General features: G+C 40.0%; 1 protein-coding gene across 1 annotated transcript in view; it reads right to left on the bottom strand.

Moving 5' to 3' along the window:
* Positions 1–16,661, bottom strand: part of ppp1r16b (protein phosphatase 1, regulatory subunit 16B) — an 82,493-nt gene extending 65,832 nt beyond the window's left edge. The window contains exon 1 of the mRNA XM_082136421.1: positions 16,559–16,661. The gene's annotated coding sequence lies outside the window, so the exon portion shown is untranslated. The remainder of the gene's footprint in view (positions 1–16,558) is intronic.
* Between the last annotated feature and the right edge of the window lie 839 nt (positions 16,662–17,500).

Here is a 17,500-nt window from a genome sequence, read left to right as displayed (position 1 = left end):
GTGTATATGAATTTGGATGAATAAATCATAAGTATGTTGAGGGCTGCACATAATCAGATTGTGGACTAGTGTGTGTGTGTGAACAAAAACTGGGTTTGAGGCATGAAAGTGACTTTGGATGTCCAGTATTTAGTTCTGTAAGATGCATTACTGAATCAAATAAGCTTATGAATCAAATCCAATCCAATTGATTCGCTGTGAACTCAAAGATTCATGTGCAGACTGCAGAATCATGTGCTGTACATGTCAGCTGACCACAATGAGTCCGGATTTAAACTTAGTTTTGACCCCTGACCTCTTTATAGCACACATGTGACCCTGAGCTCCTTATACAGTCACACGAAACACACCGGCACTGCAATAAAACACACACACACACACACACACACACACACACGAGCGGCCTTAAAGAACTGTGTGTGAGGGATAATGTAGTCATCATGAAACAAACCCCGGCTCATAAAGTCCCCCTGAATGTGTATATTGTGTGATAATGACGAGCTGAATGTACATTATCCTGCTAAACGAGTACTTCAACACATGAAATATTGATTTGAAAAGACTTTATGAGCAGATAAAGTGTCGTGACGAGAGATATTTATGCACTAGTGCTCATCCATTTTGATTCACAAACTTGCGATTTGATTCAGTTATATTAGACATGGATTCATTAGGATGTATATCAGGTACTGTACATGCACATCTTTCTCAAAGGGAAAAAATTACTTGTTAAATGAACTAAATGGCACATAACACTGTTTGTACTCCAATTTAAGTTTAAACGCTGGCTGTCATAAAACTGTATTTATGTAAAAATAATGAGTGTGTAATTTAGTGTATATATGTATGTAAACGCTCCTCTAGAGTGATGTCTCTACTGAGTGTGTGTGTGTAGAGTGTGTTCTCTGAGGTGAGTGTGTGTGTATAGCTCTGAGGTGAGTGTGTGTGTATAGAGTGTGTTCTCTGAGGTGAGTGTGTGTGTATAGAGTGAGTTCTCTGAGGTGAGTGTGTGTGTATAGAGTGTGTTCTCTGAGGTGAGTGTGTGTGTATAGAGTGTGTTCTCTGAGGTGAGTGTGTGTGTATAGAGTGAGTTCTCTGAGGTGAGTGTGTGTGTATAGAGTGTGTTCTCTGAGGTGAGTGTGTGTGTATAGAGTGTGTTCTCTGAGGTGAGTGTGTGTGTGTGTGTATAGAGTGTGTTCTCTGAGGTGAGTGTGTGTGTATAGAGTGAGTTCTCTGAGGTGAGTGTGTGTGTGTGTGTGTATAGAGTGTGTTCTCTGAGGTGAGTGTGTGTGTATAGAGTGTGTTCTCTGAGGTGAGTGTGTGTGTATAGAGTGTGTTCTCTGAGGTGAGTGTGTGTGTGTATAGAGTGAGTTCTCTGAGGTGAGTGTGTGTGTATAGAGTGTGTTCTCTGAGGTGAGTGTGTGTGTATAGAGTGTGTTCTCTGAGGTGAGTGTGTGTGTGTATAGAGTGTGTTCTCTGAGGTGAGTGTGTGTGTGTGTGTATAGAGTGTGTTCTCTGAGGTGAGTGTGTGTGTATAGAGTGAGTTCTCTGAGGTGAGTGTGTGTGTGTGTGTATAGAGTGTGTTCTCTGAGGTGAGTGTGTGTGTATAGAGTGTGTTCTCTGAGGTGAGTGTGTGTGTATAGAGTGTGTTCTCTGAGGTGAGTGTGTGTGTATACTATAGAGTGTGTTCTCTGAGGTGTGACCTCAGGAACTTGGTGAACTTGGAATTTGACCTCTGCATTTAACCCATCCAAGTTAATGCACACACATTAGGAGCAGAGTAGTGAGTAGTTAACACACACATACACTGCAAACGTGGATACACACACCCAGAGCAGCGGGCAGCCTTTGTGTGGCGCCCGGGGAGCGATTAGGGGTTAGGTGCCTTGCTCAAGGGCACCTCAGTCATTTCCCACCGGCTCTGGAATCGAACCAGCAACCTTTGGGTTACCAGTTCAACTCCCTAACCACTAGGCCATGACTGTATAGAGTGTGTTCTCTGAGGTGAGTGTGTGTGTATTGAATGTGTTCTCTGAGGTGAGTGTGTGTGTGTGTGTATAGAGTGTGTTCTCTGAGGTGAGTGTGTGTGTATAGAGTGTGTTCTCTGAGGTGAGTGTGTGTGTATAGAGTGTGTTCTCTGAGGTGAGTGTGTGTGTGTGTGTATAGAGTGTGTTCTCTGAGGTGAGTGTGTGTGTATAGAGTGTGTTCTCTGAGGTGAGTGTGTGTGTATAGAGTGAGTTCTCTGAGGTGAGTGTGTGTGTATAGAGTGTGTTCTCTGAGGTGAGTGTGTGTGTATAGAGTGTGTTCTCTGAGGTGAGTGTGTGTGTATTGAATGTGTTCTCTGAGGTGAGTGTGTGTGTATAGAGTGTGTTCTCTGAGGTGAGTGTGTGTGTATAGAGTGAGTTCTCTGAGGTGAGTGTGTGTGTATAGAGTGTGTTCTCTGAGGTGAGTGTGTGTGTATAGAGTGTGTTCTCTGAGGTGAGTGTGTGTGTATTGAATGTGTTCTCTGAGGTGAGTGTGTGTGTATAGAGTGAGTTCTCTGAGGTGAGTGTGTGTGTATAGAGTGAGTTCTCTGAGGTGAGTGTGTGTGTATAGAGTGTGTTCTCTGAGGTGAGTGTGTGTGTATAGAGTGTGTTCTCTGAGGTGAGTGTGTGTGTATAGAGTGTGTTCTCTGAGGTGAGTGTGTGTGTATAGAGTGTGTTCTCTGAGGTGAGTGTGTGTGTATTGAATGTGTTCTCTGAGGTGAGTGTGTGTGTATAGAGTGTGTTCTCTGAGGTGAGTGTGTGTGTATAGAGTGTGTTCTCTGAGGTGAGTGTGTGTGTATAGAGTGTGTTCTCTGAGGTGAGTGTGTGTGTATAGAGTGTGTTCTCTGAGGTGAATGTGAGGTTATTGTTCTCCGGCTGTTTTATTGACGGCTGAAACACTGATGATCTCATGAGACATGATTGAGTTCAGGAAGTTGTTCTGAATCTTTCAACTTTCCTTCTGATGTTCATTGATGTTTATTTGCTGCTGTAACTAGTAGTAGAGGAGGAGATGATCACTTCATCTGTCACACACACACACACACACACACACACACACACACACACACACACACACACACACTGACTGAGTTTACTGATGAAACTGACAGGATTTGAGACTTTCACATCAGAAGTATCAGACAGTGACGCACCGATATGAACATTTTGTCCGATATCAATGACCGATAATTCTCTATATTTGCAAGCCGATAACCGATACATCGGCCGATAAATCTAAATACAAATTTTATATCATTTCTGACTACAAAAACAAGAGTCTCACTGTTAAAAGCCACGTCTTTTACAGCGTTTATGACAGACTTGTGTTGCACATGCTGCACTGAAACTGTACTTTCCTTTCCTGAAGTGATTCCCATCATAAACCCTGATGATGAACAGAGTCTCAGCTGGAGAAATAATACACTCTTTATCGGCTTTAATATATCAGCCACATTCTTTTATCGGGCCGATATCCATAACATTAAAGATTAACATATATCGGCCGATACCGATATGGTGGATATATCGTCCATCACTAATATCAAAGATTATAGTGATTATGGGATGGCAGGAGCGACAGGTGTTTAGTGGAGTTTTGTTCATTCATCACTGAAAACTAAAAGATCCACTCTTGGGGTTTGAGAACCACTATTTTTAACCCAGCCCTATTATGCACATAATATGAAGGAAATCACTGAGATCATTTCTATAATCATATATTTATCTGCATGTGTTTTTGCTGACTCATGTGGTCTCGCTTATTGTAGATAGTTAGACGGACGAATCAAAGGACTCTTCAGTTTCTGCGTGAATACGAAACGCAGTCCAACTAGGACAAGAAATCCAGCCTGAATACAACAACCTTCAGAGAGAGAGATAGAGAGAGTGTGTGTGTGTGTGTGTGTGTGAGAGAGAGAGAGAGAGAGAGAGAGAGAGAGAGAGAGAGAGAGAGGAGAGAGAGTGTGTGTGTGTGTGTGTGTGTGTGAGAGAGAGAGAGAGAGGAGAGAGAGTGTGTGTGTGTGTGTGTGTGTGTGTGTGTGTGTGTGTGTGTGTGTGTGTGTGTGTGTGTGTGTGTGTGTGTGAGAGAGAGAGAGGAGAGAGAGTGTGTGTGTGTGTGTGTGTGTGTGTGTGTGTGTGTGTGTGTGTGTGTGTGTGTGTGTGTGTGTGTGTGTGTGTGTGTGTGTGTGTGTGTGATTGTCAGTGTTAGTTCAGGCTCTTTCTGGGTCAGATTTTCCCCAGTTATCAGCCAAATCAGGCCAGCTATAGAATTAGAAAGACACACAGAAAGTGGAGAGAAACACACAAGCCGTCGGTAGAACGGCGAGGTCAGAGGTCGTGACGGCGTGATGTCATCGCCTGACAGGTGAGAGTCAACACTGATAACCTGTCGCTCATCTGTAATGATGAGTATAGAGCATGGAAACATGATGGATTATTATCTGTCAGACTGTAGTAAAGGCCTCTATGAATAATAAATAAACCCAATTAGATTAAAACATCAGTTATCGTTCACATCATCAGCCTCAGATTTCATGAGCGCCGTCACTGAGCCAGACGACAGCATGTCCACTAAACTATACGAACAAACAAGATTATGTTCATCTGATAGACTATGTCAAATATCTATTCTATAAAATGTAAATATATCTGTATATAAAATATTTTAAATCAATTTCAATTATTCATTATTTTCAGGCCACATCTTTATTAATTGAACTCATGATGTATTTAAAAAGAAAGAGGAAAAAGGGTTAAAAAAAACAATTTAATTAAAAAAATCGGAAAAAAAATGGTCAGCTAAATTATTTTATAATATTAATAGTTAATAATAGTTAATATTTCAATATTATTTCACGGTTCTCTGATGTCAGTTAATGTTCATTTGACATGCAGGTCAAAAAATAAAATAATTTTTAATTTTTACATTTATAAATGAATGATTAGCTTTGCAGCAACTCTCGAACCCCCTGACCCCTGACCCCTGACCCCCTGACCCCTGACCCCCACGCATTACATTATTAACACAGAATCTAGAAAACAAAATTTAGGGAGAGAATAAAGCAGTGAGTCCAGTGGAAAACGGGAAAGGCGTGTGTGTTTGTTTTGTCTATTTCAGGCCGTTGTGACCGCAGCTGTTCCTCACTCTCACACACACACACACACACACACACACACACTCACACACTCACTCACACACACACACACACACACACACACACACACACACACACACACACTCACACACACACATCACTGAAGCCGCTCATTTAGGAGAAAGATTGTGCATTTATTTTTGAAAGACGTGAGCAGGCCAAGCGTTCACAGACACACTATTGTTCCTGCTGTCTGACCCAGAACACGGGACGGATCCGCGTGTGTGAAGATCAATCACAGAAACTAAACATTCAATTCAATGCAAACATGAATTATGACTGTATAAAGCGTAACGTTTCAAAGAGTGATGCAATGCAAAAAACCCATATGGAATCTAGTCATAAAAATGGAATTTACAATATAACGTTGAATTTGGCAAAATTAAATTGTTGTTTTTTCGTCTGTCTCTTTAAATCCTCGAGCTCATTAAAGCAGGATTGATTCTGATTGGCTGATAATGTTTTTATCGTTCATCAACTAAAAAAATATTTTAAAAAATTCGCTCTAAAAGCGATTCCACTGATATCTGTGTCGTTCTCACTACAGTCGTGCTGTAATACGCTATTCTTTTATATTTGCAACCAATTCAAATGTTAAGATTATACTCAAGTTATCATTAGTTAGACTATTGTTTCTACTGTCTGACGCAAAACACGGGACGGATCTGACTGGAGCCGCGTTTCCATTACCCTTCAAACTGAGCAAACTGAAATTGCGAATTGAAAATACGCCCAATGGAAACACGTCAATTTCGCAAAAACTCCCATTTATCGCAAAACAGTTTTCCCGCTCGCATGAGGAGGTTTTCCAGGCAACTCGAAAAAGAAATATTTCGCAAAACTCCAATGGAAACAGTGTTTGCGCATTTACAGGTCAGCTGACATAGATGAGGCGGTGTGATTGGACAGAAGACAAGACAGAGCTCTTTATTAAATTCATAAAAGACAAAAGAATTACAGGAATACTGGATTCTAAACCTCAAATAAATGCCACAATCAAGACCTGGAAGCAGATCTGAGGGAGAAACACCCAGAAACTCCTCATATGAGCCGCTCACAGGTATAATAAGGGTCGTTCCTCGCCATTAATGCTTGGAAACACACACACATCTCCTTCCATTAATAATAATGGCCAGTGCAGTGGCTGGGATATAGTACATAAACCTGTCAACGTCCGTTACCATGGTTTTTGGAATGATTTTACTGATTGCCAGAGGAAAAGATGAAGTTTTAGTCGCATAACATCGGTTAATGGAAACGCCGTCATTTCGCAATAGTTTTATAATGTTATAATGTAGAATTATAATTTTGAATTTGGCTAAATTAAATGAATAAATCAAAAGTAGAGAGAAAACGAAAACTAGAGTCAGCACAGACGCACGATATCGTTCTGTTTATTCTCAGATTTGTCCTCTGTCTCTTTAAATCCTCAAGCTCATTAAAGCAGGATTGATTCTGATTGGCTGATAATGTTTTTATCGTTCATCAACAAAAAAAAAAAGTTGTGTCGTTATCGATACAGTCGTGCTGTAAACTGCTATTCTTTTATATTTGCAACCAATTAAAATATTAAGATTATACTCAAGTTATCGCCCTTTAGATCAAACTGTGATATGGACTAGTGTCTGTGAATATTAGAGTTTGCATGTTATAATAATAATAAAAATAAAAATATTGTTTAAAATGTTTGTCAATGTTTTAATTTAAACTTTTAATTTTCTTGGCAACTTGGCAATTTCATTTTCATGGTTAAAAGTTGAATAAATGATTCAACTGTTTTATAAAGTTTTTATGAATTCAATTGACATTTAAATAAACTGTTATTAAAATCCAAATAAAATCAAAAGGAAAACATGGAATTTGGGAGAAAAAAAAACTGAATTTGTGGAAAACAAAACAATAGGGATTATCAAGACATTCCCAAAAGCGCTCCAACATTTCCTTATTGCTGGTCAATCCATATTTCCTGTCATCATTCATAACTTTACGGTGATTATGTCACTCAGACACACAGGCCTCATAACAATCTCCCACAATCCCCTGCTCCAGCGTAACACTGCTATCTCCTCCACCGCTCTTCTAAATGTCAAATTAAACTGAAGACACGCCGGGCGATTCTCTGCAGAGTTACAGCTAATTAAAGAGCAGTCGTTCTCTCGTCTGGAGCTGAAGCGAAGCATGCTGGGAGATGTTTGCTCTGTTTTCCGGCTGCTTTAAAAGCTGGAGCTCTTAGAGTAATGATTGAGCTTTCATTAATATTTCACACTGACTGGACGAACAGATGAAACAAACCGGTTTCCAGACTCAAGTGGACAAAAAGCAAAAGCTTTCAGGCCGTGAATGAATGAAAATATGCAGACGACATCATCATCTCTGAATTATGAACACGCGGAACCTCACACACATCTGGACATCATGACTACTGTACACACTACTCTGGCAGCTGCTCACCATCAAACACACACACACACTCACTCACACACACACACACACACACTCCTCCTGCCTGGTACAGGAAGGTACAAGTAAAGTCTGCAAGAATGAAGCACTGAGAATATCTGACCTTGACTCCTCCTGTTTAACCTGTGGAGCAAATAAACATTCAGATCCGAGTCTGAAGAAGAGCAGATGAAGAAGAGCGGATGAAGATGAAGAAGAGCAGATGAAGATGAAAATGAAGAAGAGCAGATGAAGAAGAGCGGATGAAGAAGAGCGGATGAAGATGAAGAAGAGCAGATGAAGATGAAAATGAAGAAGAGCAGATGAAGAAGAGCGGATGAAGAAGAGCGGATGAAGATGAAGAAGAGCAGATGAAGATGAAAATGAAGAAGAGCAGCTGAAGATGAAGAAGAGCAGATGAAGAAGAGCGGATGAAGATGAAGATCAAGAAGAGCAGATGAAGAAGAGCAGATGAAGAAGAGCAGATGAAGAAGAGCAGATGAAGATGAAAATGAAGAAGAGCAGCTGAAGATGAAGAAGAGCAGATGAAGAAGAGCGGATGAAGATGAAGAGCAGATGAAGATCAAGAAGAGCAGATGAAGAAGAGCAGATGAAGATGAAGAAGAGCAGATGAAGAAGAGCAGATGAAGATGAAGAAGAGCAGATGAAGATGAAGAAGAGCAGATGAAGAAGAGCGGATGAAGAAGAGCGGATGAAGATGAAGAAGAGCAGATGAAGATGAAAATGAAGAAGAGCAGCTGAAGATGAAGAAGAGCAGATGAAGAAGAGCGGATGAAGATGAAGATCAAGAAGAGCAGATGAAGAAGAGCAGATGAAGAAGAGCAGATGAAGAAGAGCAGATGAAGATGAAGATGAAGAAGAGCAGATGAAGAAGAGCGGATGAAGATGAAGAGCAGATGAAGATCAAGAAGAGCAGATGAAGAAGAGCAGATGAAGATGAAGAAGAGCAGATGAAGAAGAGCAGATGAAGATGAAGAAGAGCAGATGAAGAAGAGCAGATGAAGATGAAGAAGAGCAGATGAAGATGAAGAAGAGCAGATGAAGATGAAGATGAAGAAGAGCAGATGAAGAAGAGCAGATGAAGAAGAGCAGATGAAGAAGAGCAGATGAAGAAGAGCAGATGAAGATGAAGAAGAGCAGATGAAGAAGAGCAGATGAAGAGCAGATGAAGAAGAGCAGATGAAGAAGAAGAGCAGATGAAGATGAAGAAGAGCAGATGAAGAAGAGCAGATGAAGAAGAAGAAGAGCAGATGAAGATGAAGAAGAGCAGATGAAGATGAAGAGCAGATGAAGAAGAAGAGCAGATGAAGAGCAGATGAAGATGAAGAGCAGATGAAGATGAAGAGCAGATGAAGATGAGCAGATGAAGAAGAGCAGATGAAGAAGAGCAGATGAAGAAGAGCAGATGAAGAAGAAGAGCAGATGAAGATGAAGAAGAGCAGATGAAGAAGAGCAGATGAAGAAGAGCAGATGAAGATGAAGAAGAGCAGATGAAGATGAAGAAGAGCAGATGAAGATGAAGAGCAGATGAAGATGAAGAAGAGCAGATGAAGAAGAAGAGCAGATGAAGATGATGAAGAGCAGATGAAGATGAAGCGCAGATGAAGAAGAGCAGATGAAGATGAAGAAGAGCAGATGAAGATGAAGATGAAGAAGAGCAGATGAAGATGAAGAAGAGCAGATGAAGATGAAGAAGAGCAGATGAAGATGAAGAGCAGATGAAGAAGAGCAGATGAAGAAGAGCAAATGAAGAAGAGCAGATGAAGATGAAGAAGAGCAGATGAAGATGAAGAAGAGCAGATGAAGAAGAGCAGATGAAGAAGAGCAGATAAAGAAGAGCAGATGAAGAAGAGCAGATGAAGATGAAGAAGAGCAGATGAAGAAGAGCAGATGAAGAAGAGCAGATGAAGAAGAGCAGATGAAGATGAAGAGCAGATGAAGATGAAGAGCAGATGAAGAAGAGCAGATGAAGATGAAGAAGAGCAGATGAAGATGAAGAAGAGCAGATGAAGAAGAGCAAATGAAGAAGAGCAGATGAAGATGAAGAAGAGCAGATGAAGAAGAGCAGATGAAGATGAAGAAGAGCAGATGAAGAAGAGCAGATGAAGAGCAGATGAAGAAGAGCAGATGAAGATGAAGGGCAGATGAAAATGAAGAGCAGATGAAGATGAAGAGCAGATGAAGATGAAGAGCAGATGAAGAAGAGCAGATGAAGATGAGCAGATGAAGATGAAGATGTTTTATCCTCTACATTAATAATGAATCTTCACCTCCTGAGCTCTGATTCTCTCGTGTGTTTAACAGCGTCTCACTGTCACTCGGGGACGGTTAACCCGACCAGTTGCCAACACAGAATGTAACTTACAGTAAGATGTTTAAATAAGAAATAACTGACGACGGAAAATAACACGGTCACGGCATGAAGAGGAAGTGCATTATTTCTCTAATAATTCCTACAGTTTTCACGCCTCAAAACATTGTTCAGATGTTGTTCAGATGTTGCATTTCAAGACATTTTTATCAGGATTTTGCACTTGCATGTCGGACTAATTTCTTACGCATCTCGATCCAAAACTACTATAAACTACTTTGATTTAGTTCGGACTAAAGTTTTAGTTTTAGTGCTGTGCAACAATTAATCGCATCCAGAATAAAAGTGTGTGTTTTCATGATATGTAAACCGGGACATGCATGTAATCTCTGGAGTGGTTGTGTGTGTGTTGGCTCATGTTCACACAACAACAATGCAAGGAAAGTCTTCTACAAAGTCTCTTCGGCACCAGCAGCTTCCTCACACACACAGTTACTGGCCCAGCCTGTGAGGTCATTTCCTGTACAGGGTGTAACGCTGTATCCAATTGGCTGACGGCCTCATTATTAAGGGCACATGGGGCAGAAACGCATGTAAACACACAAACACATTCACAGTCTGGTGGGGTAAAAGCCACAGCATCAACCATCTTCATGTCATACTGTACGATACACAACAAAAGTTCACAATTAACAGCATTCTGCACTCCAAAAAAATGTCTACCCTAGTTTTTGTGTTAGACGTAACAACCCAGTGTTTGGGTAGTTTTTGTGTTACAGATCCTGGGTCAGATGTAACAACCCAGTGTTTGGGTAGTTTTTGTGTTACAGATCCTGGTTCAGACGTAACAACCCAGTGTTTGAGTAGTTTTTGTGTTACCCAGATCCTGGTTCAGACGTAACAACCCAGTGTTTGAGTCGTTTTTGTGTTACCCAGATCCTGGGTCAGACGTAACAACCCAGTGTTTGGGTCGTTTTTGTGTTACAGATCCTGGGTCAGACCTAACAACCCAGTGTTTGGGTAGTTTTTGTGTTACCCAGATCCTGGGTCAGACGTAACAACCCAGTGTTTGAGTAGTTTTTGTGTTACCCAGATCCTGGTTCAGACGTAACAACCCAGTGTTTGAGTCGTTTTTGTGTTACCCAGATCCTGGGTCAGACGTAACAACCCAGTGTTTGGGTAGTTTTTGTGTTACCGATCCTGGGTCAGACCTAACAACCCAGTGTTTGGGTAGTTTTTGTGTTACAGATCCTGGATCAGACGTTACAACCTAGTGTTTGGGTAGTTTTTGTGTTACCCAGATCCTGGGTCAGACGTAACAACCCAGTGTTTGAGTAGTTTTTGTGTTACCTAGATCCTGGTTCAGACGTAACAACCCAGTGTTTGAGTCGTTTTTGTGTTACCCAGATCCTGGTTCAGACGTAACAACCCAGTGTTTGAGTCGTTTTTGTGTTACCCAGATCCTGGGTCAGACGTAACAACCCAGTGTTTGGGTAGTTTTTGTGTTACAGATCCTGGGTCAGATGTAACAACCCAGTGTTTGGGTAGTTTTTGTGTTACCCAGATCCTGGTTCAGACGTAACAACCCAGTGTTTGAGTCGTTTTTGTGTTACCCAGATCCTGGGTCAGACGTAACAACCCAGTGTTTGGGTAGTTTTTGTGTTACAGATCCTGGGTCAGATGTAACAACCCAGTGTTTGGGTAGTTTTTGTGTTACCCAGATCCTGGTTCAGACGTAACAACCCAGTGTTTGAGTCGTTTTTGTGTTACCCAGATCCTGGGTCAGACGTAACAACCCAGTGTTTGGGTAGTTTTTGTGTTACAGATCCTGGGTCAGACGTAACAACCCAGTGTTTGGGTAGTTTTTGTGTTACAGATCCTGGGTCAGACGTAACAACCCAGTGTTTGGGTAGTTTTTGTGTTTCAGATCCTGGGTCAGACCTAACAACCCAGTGTTTGGGTAGTTTTTGTGTTACAGATCCTGGGTCAGACCTAACAACCCAGTGTTTGGGTAGTTTTTGTGTTACAGATCCTGGGTCAGACGTAACAACCCAGTGTTTGGGTAGTTTTTGTGTTACAGATCCTGGGTCAGACGTAACAACCCAGTGTTTGGGTAGTTTTTGTGTTACAGATCCTGGGTCAGACGTAACAACCCAGTGTTTGGGTAGTTTTTGTGTAACCCAGATAATTTAATTTGATTTAACATTGATTTAACAATAATATTTGTTAAATGAGCTTAAATGTATGCAATATGTATTTAAAACTATATAAAATATGCTATACTGTAAAATATGATCGGAAATAAAGGAATTATCATGCAAACCAGTGGTTGTGTGGAGTATTATTTTATTTTTTTTACGTTTAGAGGATTTAAGTTAATCCGTAAACATTAATTAATGTATGAAGTAAAAAAAAAAAAGAAAAAGAAAAAGAAAAAAAGAAAATAGTACTATAGTAAAAATTAATCAACACAGAATGCTGGGTTAAATAAACAACCTAATTTGCTGGGTAAAATTAACCCCACAAGTGTTCTGTGTTATATTTACCCAGGCCTTGTGTTGTTTTTAACCCAGTGTTATTAGAGTGTTTCAAGCCTTTTGACACATAGAAGTCGTGGCTCAGAAAAACAGGGGATTCGTGAAGCAAATAGAATAGAATACAAGAGTAGAATACAAGAGTGACATAAAAGTTACAAAATAAGTCTAATGACTTCATATCTGATGAAGTTTGCATCATTGATGCTGTTATTTTCCTGGTTATTAAGATGCTTTGAAATTATATTTTTTGCACGCTGACTTCAATCACTGAAATGTGTCGCTTGCAAAAAAACCTGCATCATCCACATGCACAGACACACACACACACACACACACACACACACACACACACACACACAGTCTTAATCCGATCCACCCACGTTAATCTGTAAACCGCAGTGTAAACAGGGCTGTGCTCAGATTAAAGCAGCACAAACCCGGTCAGTGTTAGACTCAACGACTGCAGGCAGACGCAGATTATGCAGACGCATGTGTTTGTGAGAATCGCTTTAGAAAACAGCTTTTGATGTCAATCACCGCATATTAAATCAAAAAGACGACGTCTGCTTTACCCAGACATCCTGCTGTTAATATTACATGAGTAACAATCTCATTTCTGCTGCTGGAATTATTCATCAGCACAAACTCGCACGACGCACGCCGACACCAAATCAAAACACTGACACGCATATGCATGCTAACAACATCAACAACATCAGAGCGATCATCACAGGACACTTCAAGCAAACTAGTGAGAAACTAACTCAAGACGTGTGCACAACAAGACGAATATTAATTATTACCCATCTAGTATTGGTAGCTTTGGGATTAGTTGTGGGGGAGGGGTTATGATTAGGGGAGGAGTTATGATTACAGGAGGAGGAGTTATGATTAGGGGAGGAGTTATGATTAGAGGAGGAGTTATGATTAGAGGAGGAGTTATGATTAGGGATGCAGTTATGTTTAGGGGAGGAGGAGTTATGATTAGGGGAGGGGTTATGATTAGGGATGGAGTTATGATTAGGGGAGGAGGAGTTATGATTAGGGGAGGAGGAATTATGATTGGGGGAGGGGTTATGATTAGGAGAGGAATTATGATTAGGGGAGGGGTTATGATTAGAGGAGGAGTTATGATTAGGATTAGGCAATCAGGTAGCGACTTCAATTTGTTGTGCGATATTTGGTACAACAGTTTAAAACATTTTCATTTGAATGATCGGATGTTAATGCATCTGTTCAGATCGACGCGAACAGTCACTTGCTGTTTTTATGATTTTTTATTTGTTACACCAGTAGGTGGCGACAAGTGACTTTTAAAAATGTATTCGCCATTAGCCCCTTTCACACAGCAATCCTGGAAATTACAATAAAATGACCAGAATTACTTTACCGGTAAATACACAAATATGCTGTTAACACAAGCAACGGCATTCTGGCTTTTTACTGGTAAGAGACCATTCACACCAGCAGCAAAATATCGGCAAATTCTATAATGTCAGAAATGATCTTTAAACTGTAAGTTGCTGGAATCAATTTACCGGTATTTTTAAAAAGGTCCTGATCACACATCATCTGTTACCGGTAATTTACCAGTAAAGACTGTATGTTTGAAAGGGGATGTTGTATCATTCGTTCATTCAAGAGATTTGTTAAAAAATGCCAATTCATCCAGTAAAGTATTTATAAGTGAAATCATTCAAACCGATAAAAAAAAAAAAACATTCAACTTAATTAAACATTTTAAATAGTTTGCAGCAATTAACATTTTGTAAGAACCTCTAGTAAATTACGTTATTGTTTAGTTGTCTCTTGTCTGTTCAGAATCAAATGGAATATTATTTTCGCCACAGAATATAACATTTTAAACTATAATTGCAACTTTCTATCTCACAATTGCAAGTTTAGCCTACATCTCGCAATTCTGACTTTATTTCTCAGAATTGCAAAATATAAACTCGCAATTCTGACATTTTTTTTCTCGCATTTTTGAGTTTAGGCTATATCTCGCAATTGCGAGTTTATATCTCGTAATTCAGAATTTTTTTCCCAGAACTGTGAGATATAGGCCTAAACTCGCAATTGTAAGTTATATACTCGAAGTTATAAAGTCCAATTCAAAGAAAAGAAAACTGACTTTTTTCCTCAGAATTGCGAGTTTATATCTCACAATTCTGACTTTATAGGCTAACTCGCAATTGCAACTTCATATCACGCAATTCTGAGATAAAAAGTCAGAATTGTGAAATAAAAAGTCGCAATTACCTTTTTTATTTTTTATTCTGTGGCAGAAACAAGCTTCCATAGAATCATGATCTCGGTTTGAAACAAAAATAATCGTGATTCTCGATTTATCCCGAATGGTGCAGCTCCAATCGTTCCCAATAGGATTAATGCATCTGGAAAGCAGACAGGGTGAATTTATTTTTCATGTCGACTTTAAAATGGGGGGCGACGTCTGCAGCAGAGAAGATAAAATGTGTCCGTCTGACAGCTGCCAGTGTGTGTGTGTGTATGCATACGAGACAGCACCGCAGGTAAACTGATCAGACAGGCAGAACCAAACTCTGAAGATTTGCCTCGATCACACACACATGTACCTGAACACTTCATAAAGCATTTAAAGGTCACAAAAACTCTCACAAAAGCACCTGATCAAAAGTGAAGCTCAAATGCCACTGAAGCCTTGCTGTTTAAAGGAGAGCGTCTTCAACAGGGTGTTTAAACTGACATCTCAATTCAACATCAGGCTTCAATAGAGGAAACGTTCTTGAGCGAGGTTATCGGTCTCTACAGGCATTCGATATTAAAGAAGTCAAACAAAGCAGAGCAACCCATTAAAAAACCAGTAGCCGTTATCTGTGCAAGTCTATTACGAGGTAAAGGAAACTGCAGCTGATGTAAACCATGATAAACGACTTTGTTCTGTGTGCACTGTCAGTTTTTTAAACCAAGATTATTATTTTAGTTTTTAATATGCTTCAAGACAAACCATGTGCAATTTTCTCCTTAAAACTGCAGTTTCCATGATTATTATTTTAGTCTTTCTACTTCAAATGTCATGTTCACTTCATGTTTAACTCTATGTGTTTTAATGTAATTATAAGTCAAATTTAGAAGCGATTTCTGATGAAAATTGATTCAAAGTAAATCCTACATTTGTTTGGATGTCAAAATCACACTTCAGGTTATATTTTCTGAGAAATAATGAATCATGAATGATTTTAACGAATGATGAATGAGGTGAAGGACATAAAGAGTCTCTTTCACTGAGAAAAATGTACTATGGAAAAAAACTACGGGTTTGGGGTCATTTACCTTGGTCGTACCATGGTACTCTTTGAAGTCTAAATGTAATATTAAGCACTCATATAAAAATACCATGGTATTACCACCCTTACACCACAGAGACTTTTTAACTCTGTTTACATTCCACAGATGTTTTATGTGGAAACTAAACACAGGATGTCATGTTTTGATTGACATAACTTTACTGATGTAGTAGCGAACAAACCATACCATATCCTCAAACACATGATTAACAATATTCTTTTTTACAAAAGATAAACAAAACGATCATTTTAACACAGTTCGACGACGTTACAACAGAAAACAGCGACGGGCGTCTCGTCAGAATCGATGACAAAAATAACGGTCCCGCATTGTACGAGCGCGCGCCTCAGATCAACACAAATATCGATTTATTGATTTATCACAGATCAATGCTCATCCTCATACAGACACACAACATCCCCCTGACTGAGAGCCAACTTGACCAACAACTCAGACCAAACACAGTCGAACAGAAACACCGCTAAAGCCGCATCGCGCGCGAATGCCGCAGTAAGAAAGTACACGAGCAAAACGAGCCGTTTTTAACGAACACAAGCGTTCACAAAGTTGCTGAGGAACGAGACTGGAACGACCTCCATTCCTCCCTCCCGTGTCTGACTCCGATACCCGCCGATGAGGCGTCGAGCTCGGGCTGTTTTCTCTCCAACAGTTCCTGCAGAGATTCCCGCGGAAATAAGTTCTAGCGGCAGAATCCATGGTGACGTGTACGTGCCTACTTACCGCGCGCCGAAAGCCGTTATATTCCAAATGTATATATCGCGGGAAAGTGCGCTGATGTGTGGCGCGTGAAGTGAAGGAGCTCGAGCTTCAGACTGAAGTCACTCCTTCCGGGCGGGGCCACAAACAGCGGCTCAATTCACTCACATCCTACAGGAAATTACTTTCATCTTCTTAACATTTCTGTCTGTCTGTCTGTCTGTCTGTCTGCTGACGTTGTTTATAAAGTCACCTCAACATGACATCAAAATTGACCATTCTTATTTTCTTATGGAATATCGCAGTGTTTATTAATAAATAATATTATTTTTTGTATTATTCATGTGCTTATGGGGGTTTTTGAAGACGAAACAGCTTGGATTTATATTTTTACAGAACTCTAAGTAAGGGCTTTTGCTGACTGAATATTTTTAGGATGAATGTGTAATTTGGCAAGCAGCATTAAAAGTTTAATGATAAAGTAGGTTCTTATTATAGAAACCGACATTCAGATTTAAAGCCCCAAATCAAATTATAGTTAATAAACTTGCAAAAATCAATTCAAAATATTGTGAGGGTGATAAGAACAGCTCCAAAATTTATGAAACTCTTCTCTGGTGACGTGTTTACTGGCGCGAGGGCGGGGCAACCTGTCAATCACATGAGATCCACCAATAGCAAACCATCCAACCATCCAATCAATTCCCCACGGACAAAACCAAGCCCCGCCCACATTTGTTCTTGTTCCAGAAGCTTCTCATTCGGATATAGGGCATGATAGGGAAGAGTTATCATTATTTTTAGATGACACTATGGAATTTAATATTCAACTTTTTAAAGGGGTGGTTGATTATAATTTGACTTTTCTAACTGTAGTTAGTGTGTAATGTTGCTGTTTGAGCATAAACAACATCTGCAAAGTTACAACGCTCAATGTTCAAAGCAAAGGGAGATATTTGCTTTTAC

This window comes from Leuciscus leuciscus (genome assembly GCF_965113295.1).
Source record: "Leuciscus leuciscus genome assembly, chromosome: 14".
NCBI lineage: Eukaryota > Metazoa > Chordata > Actinopteri > Cypriniformes > Leuciscidae > Leuciscus > Leuciscus leuciscus.
This window is presented reverse-complemented; position numbering and strand designations above follow the sequence as displayed.